This window comes from Spea bombifrons, chromosome 11 (assembly GCF_027358695.1).
Source record: "Spea bombifrons isolate aSpeBom1 chromosome 11, aSpeBom1.2.pri, whole genome shotgun sequence".
NCBI lineage: Eukaryota > Metazoa > Chordata > Amphibia > Anura > Pelobatidae > Spea > Spea bombifrons.
In genome coordinates this window covers 14,946,098-14,952,357 of record NC_071097.1, presented here as the reverse complement: position 1 = coordinate 14,952,357, position 6,260 = coordinate 14,946,098, and the positions used below count along the sequence as shown (strand labels likewise).

Below are 6,260 nucleotides of genomic sequence, written 5' to 3'. Positions count from 1 at the left end.
AAATATAGATCAACACAAACCCGGCTTTGCAGCTATAGATCAAGTGGAATTCAAATTAAAACAGCATTAAAGGTATAGATATAAACCCTACAGTACAGCATATATCACAGGTTGCACACGCCAAAGGCCAGCCCTGTGGTCCACATTGCCAACAAAGAACCTGACCAGCACCCAGATTACACACATAGGACTTGGCATCATTGTCCCTACACAGCCCAGCCTGAGTTAACTTTGACTCCACTTTCAACAGCCCAGAAGAAGACATCTTTGTCCAAAAAACAGCCCAGTGGTGGTTAAAAAGAGGGACCTCGTTTGGTAACACTGGTTTTATTACCAATATTTAGGACCTGGGTTGGCCCAACCGAGCCTATGGAACTCTGGCCTGGCAACCGTGCGGACCATTCTAGGGAAAGTTTCCGAGACTGTTGCTCAGGGCTCAGACGGCGGATCACGGCGCTTTTTGGACCATAACATCCTCGGACCCTGATGTCTAAATTGGTACCCTGGGATTGACGCCCAGGGTACCCTAGGATTGATGCCACTCCCTCCGAATCATCCTGAAATAGTGGCTGTTTGTTGGGTGGGGATTGCTGGCCATAGATCTTTATTGTGGTGCCGGACTGTCTGGTAGTTGGTGGGATTATACTCCCAATCCTATTTTGTTTTGTGTAGAAATATTATCTGTGATGTCCTCAGTAAAGAGAGTTTTTTTTTTGTTTTTTTTTTACTAAATCTTGGTGCTTGGTTACAGAGGATTAACCCTTGAGCAACTGAGCATTCATGGCAAGGAGGATTTCTACTGCGCCGCTACTCAGTTTGAGTACAGGTCTCTGTCACACACCCATAATGAAAGTAATGACTTGCTATGGCACCCATAGTGCACCCAATTTGCACTCACATAAATTTCCACTGCACTCATAATGACACAAAATGGCTTGTCATTGCTCCAATTTTACATGCACATATTTCCACAGTAGCCATAATAAAAAAAAACATACATTGCCATTGCATCCACTTTGTCCTCACTTTGCACCCGTAGAAATTTCCAATGTACCCATAAAAAAAAAAAATGTTTTGCTATTGCACCCACTTTGCACCCAAATAAATTCTCACTGAACAAATAATAAAAAAAAGATTCGCCATCGCACCCATTTTGCACCCACACAAATTTCCACTGCACGCATAATGAAAATAAATATTTGCCATTGCACTCACTTTTCACCCAGTTTGCATCCCCTTTGTACCCCCTTTGCACCTACATAAATTTCCACTGCACCCATAATGAAAAGAAATGCACCTGCACCCATGTTGCTTCTAAAGGACTTGTTTTATTCATTTGATATTATAAATATGGGCTGGAATATTTTACTGTTAAACACGTTATACAAACACACATATTCTCTGGCTCCTGCTGCTGCTGCTTTATGCTAATTTGTTCAGCGTTACTTTGTTACATGTGAATAGCTGAGCAGATGAGTTTTACAGCAGCTCGGAGGTTATGACAGTTTAAACGATTTAAAGAAAACCTCCCAAGACCAACTGCAGTTGTCCTTAAACTTAACTGCTCCTGCATGTTTATTTCTTGTTTCCATGGCACCCAGATGGACAAACGGTAATTCCGAAAACGAAAACGTACGGCGAATTACATTGAATAAGAAGGAATCCCCCCCAACGCAAACATGAACTTTCTCCCAGCGCACAAGTCTAGTAATCATTTTTCTATGCGATGCTTGTGTGAATTCCCTAACTGTCACAGCCTCTACCTGGGAGACAGTTCCACTCATCCACTTGATAAATATCATTTAATAACAGAACAAATATATTTTTTAAAAATATCATTTTATTGTTTTTCTTGCTAGACCTTTATGTTACTTTATAGTGTAAAATATGCATCCATTAGAAGAGAAGCTGCAGGTATATTTCTGATGGTAGCTCTTCCTCCCAAACATTGTGAAAATAAAGTATCCTCACTAACCACTACCTATATGTACATACATAAGCATTAGCTGTTTTTTTTTATTTTTTGCAGCCTTGATATTAACAAATCTGTCACTTTACCTCTCCTGTACATATTACATCAAAATATAAATGTTACACAGAACCTTTACTTCTGTTGTGTTATAGCTTCACCTTCTGTGATGTCACTTATCTGCTTAAATACAGACACCTGGCCACAATTCCATATCTTGCGAGTGAATAGAGACTGGTCAAGTATTTCTATTTGCAATCTGTGAAAATGGGGATTTTATTCTTCATTTATGCTCTTATTTTACTCTGTTGCCTCATGCAATGCTTTATTAAACCTAAAAATAAAGTAATGAAAAAAAAATATAAAAAATGGCTCTATGAACAACAAAGCAAGGGAAAACCCACTCAGACTCCTTCAGCCAGGTAAGAGACGAGGTGACAGGCTTGACATATTTAGAGGAGAGAACATTAAATCCTGGAATGTAAAGCTTTTGGAATAACCATTGGAATAATGAGGGTGATTTACCTGTCGTTACAGTATGATAGCAGATCATTAGCACTGGGAAGGGAATTAGAATATGAGTAATGTGTTGATATAACGTTATATAACGGCTGTACATAAAGGACATTTACAGAAAACACAAGAATATACAAAAGTATATATATATATATATATATATATATATATATATATATATATATATATATATATATATATACTGTATATACTTTGGGCCTTATTAGAATTGCAATATAAAATGTGTGATTTTTATTTTACATAATATTGAAAAATATTGTTTTCCAATCATATGCCCAGTTGCCCCCCCGTGTCATTTGTGGGCTAAATCTTGTATGCTGTGTATGTGCAATGCATGGGTTCTCTCTCTAATGTCAAATTACCCTTATTTATAGTACAGATTTTAAAGAAGATGTTTTTGAAATAGTTAAATAGCACAACACATTTACATGAATTTTACAATTGTTTATTTTCATACTTATATTTTATGGAACCCACCTCATGGACGTACCCATAAAGGTATATCTCTCTAAAACCAGGTGTGGAGCATAACATATTTAACCTGATCTACACATTTGATGTCAGGGCTCTGGCATCATATGCTCACTAATATCATTGGGGTATTATTGTGGTACTCTTATTGACGTTTTTCATTAAGATGGAGCGATTTTACACTCATGCTCTCAGGTAAAAAATAACCTAGAACACAGTTGTGATAGATCAAGTGAATTGGGTATCTAACTGTTAGAATTTCAAATTTTTCTCTATTACTTGCAGATGCCATTGCTACTTGCCCTTCAAGCCGCAATTACCACCTCGGCGGCAGAGAAAGGGACTAAGATGCTCACCCCAATAAAGGAGTCTCAGGCTGTTTCAAAGTAGGTGCTCTTCCTTATATGAAACATATCTTTTTGATTTTTTCTTTCTTGCATGAGATTATTAAGTGTTTGGATTGAGATTATTATGATCAAGTAATTGTACATTTAACTGACCACTCTATAAATATATAAAACAGCTTTTCTTATATCTACAAAACAATTTTAAAAGGCACCCTATACGCAGTAAATGTCATAGAGTCTTGTGTGATTGGCCCTTTACTTATTCATTATTATTATTAATTAAAATAGTAGTATCATATTCCACACTGCTGTATAATATTTGCTCACTTTGTAACTTGACTTAAGTTGAATTATTTCATAGTATCACAGCCTGATATCAACTCTGCTTTCACATACTGGGCCTTTCAGACACCAGTTACAGAGATTACAAATTACAAAATCCAAAACATTAAGATGTCATTAAAACCTGTTATTAAAACATATTGTACATACACAAATTCTTACGCTTAATATTTACTAACCACTAAGCATTTTTGCCAGATTACCAGATCTTGCCGTGGAACAGACAGAATCATTGGCTTCCTAAGAACTTCCCACAGAAGAAGCTGTCCAACAGATTTGTCTTATGTCATCATTGCCTGTGGGAGATGAATGCAGAAGTGGCCCAGTTAGAAGAGACAAACGTGGAGCACAGCACAAAACCTAAATTGTACCCCCTACCATGCAATAGTTCTGTAGCTTATAAGAATATGTGATAACCTAGTCATTGATAATAAAATCATAAAAATATTAAACGTTTTGAGACTGCGTGTTGTCTATTGGAAATTGACATGTGTGTTCCATGTACAGTTGTGTAAAATAGAAAGTTTACACTCTTTGAATTGTATTGTTTTACATATCAGGACATAACAATGATCATCTGTTCTTTAGCAGGTATAAAAATGAGGTAAATGCAACCTCAGATGAACAACAAAGAAGGCTTTGCGATCTGATGGAGAACCCATCAGGTTGGGGACTAAAAGGAAACATTTGGGACATGAGGATTTCAGTTTTTCAACTTGGAATTTTGACACCTGATCATCCTGCCCCTAAACTCTTTCTATGTCAGGATTTTTGTGAAAGTACAGTGCTCATAAAAATGAACTTTACCTCCTCTTATTTATAATCTTAAATTAAATATTTTTGTTAGTTATTTTACTAATCAGTCAAGGGGTTAAATGAAACGCCAGTATACTGTTATTCAGTCTAAATGTTCCCTTTAAAACACTGCACCTATAAGCAAAGTTTATGCCACCATTTTCCTTGGACACCATGCCCAAATACTAGGCAGTCCCGTTTAAAACTGGACACCTAATAGAAAAACGCATTGAATGTGTGAACCGTGGTTGTTTGTTATTAATAAAATAAAAATATATTTTAAAGAATGAAGTAAAATGCGAACATGAGTTTAAGACTCCTTTAATGCTATCTTAACAAACTATCTTAACAAACTATCTACTATGAACTATGTTCAGTCCGCAACATTCAGTGACGATCTCAAATGGAATGTGCAAAGTAAAGTCACTGAGTAGGGAGTTCAGGTTCCTCAGCATCAAAATATTGACCCTGTTCTTCGTCATCCGCAAAATTTTCTTCAAAATCCCTGGTCCTGGCAGCCTCATAGCTGGTCAAAGGAACATGGAAGTCATAAAATGCTGTATTATTGATATTTCTTTTTCAGCCTATGTAACAATGTAACTATGATTCCAGCTGCAACATTCAGATGGCAGGGTTAGACTTTGGAGTCTTCACCTCCTGTGTCTCCTTCACATCCCATGCCTCCTGGACCTGACTATTCCAAACTGGTAGAACCGATGCAGCTGGTGTTCACCTGCCTTTCAGTGGAGGAGACAGACTAACGGAGGAAGAAGGGCCTCTGCCTATACTGTTGTAAGCCGGGTTATTTGCTTAGGTTGCGCCTGTTGTTGCCGGGAAAGGCTGTCTACATGACTTCCGCTAGGTCCCCGGGTATGGGAGTGTACTTTAAGGACTCGTGGTGTGCCAAACGGTGGACAATGGAATGGCTAGGATCTGACATCTTCAAGAATTTCGCTTTACTCAAGCTTTTTCCTATTGCTGTGGCCATCGAGTTGTGGGGTGCAGAGAAGAGGGACCAGCCAGTGAAAGTAAGGTCACTTTTACCTTTTTCATCCCTCCCTCCCTGTTGTATGTGTCATATTTAGGGGTGCCAGGGACCAAAGTGGGGAGGCAATTATAAAACGCTACATATACACTATATATATATATATATATATATATATATATATAGTAAAAGATGACACAAGGCAGGATGGGTCCATGCTTTCATGATGTTTACTCCAAAGTCTAACCCTGCCATCTGAATGTTGCAGCTGGAATCATAGTTACATTGTTACATAGGCTGAAAAAAGACATGCGTCCATCATGTTCAGCCTTTCTTGCATACCGTATTTCCTCGATTATAAGATGACCCTGATTATTAGACGACCCCCCAAAATCTGAATATTCATTTAGGAAAAAAAGAAAAAATCCTGAATATAAGACAACCCTATAGGAAAAAAGTTTTACTATTAAATATGAATTCATGTAAACTATTTTTTCATATTTATTAACCCCTTGATGACAATTGCCGGTCCGGGCAATTGCCAGTCATGTAAACTATTTTTTCATATTTATTAACCCCTTGATGACAATTGCCGGTCCGGGAACGATCGCCTCCTAAACTTAAATGGTGTCGCTGGAATGCCTCGATCAGGAGGCATCCAGCGACACCAAACACTTACCTCGGGATGGACTGTGACTGCTCCGGGAAAAAAAAACAATAAAGTAGAAAAAAGTTCGCTAGATGGTCGCCAGACCCTCTAGAGAACTCTGGCTCCACTTGCAGGTTGAATACAGGTACTGCATTCAACCATGCA

At 37.9% G+C, this 6,260-nt stretch overlaps 1 long non-coding RNA gene across 1 annotated transcript; it reads left to right on the top strand.

Moving 5' to 3' along the window:
- Positions 1 to 3,270: 3,270 nt before the first annotated feature.
- Positions 3,271 to 4,205, top strand: LOC128469115 (uncharacterized). The gene is made up of 2 exons (XR_008345917.1): positions 3,271 to 3,363; positions 3,865 to 4,205. It is a non-coding gene; the product is annotated as an uncharacterized LOC128469115 (long non-coding RNA).
- Positions 4,206 to 6,260: the final 2,055 nt, after the last annotated feature.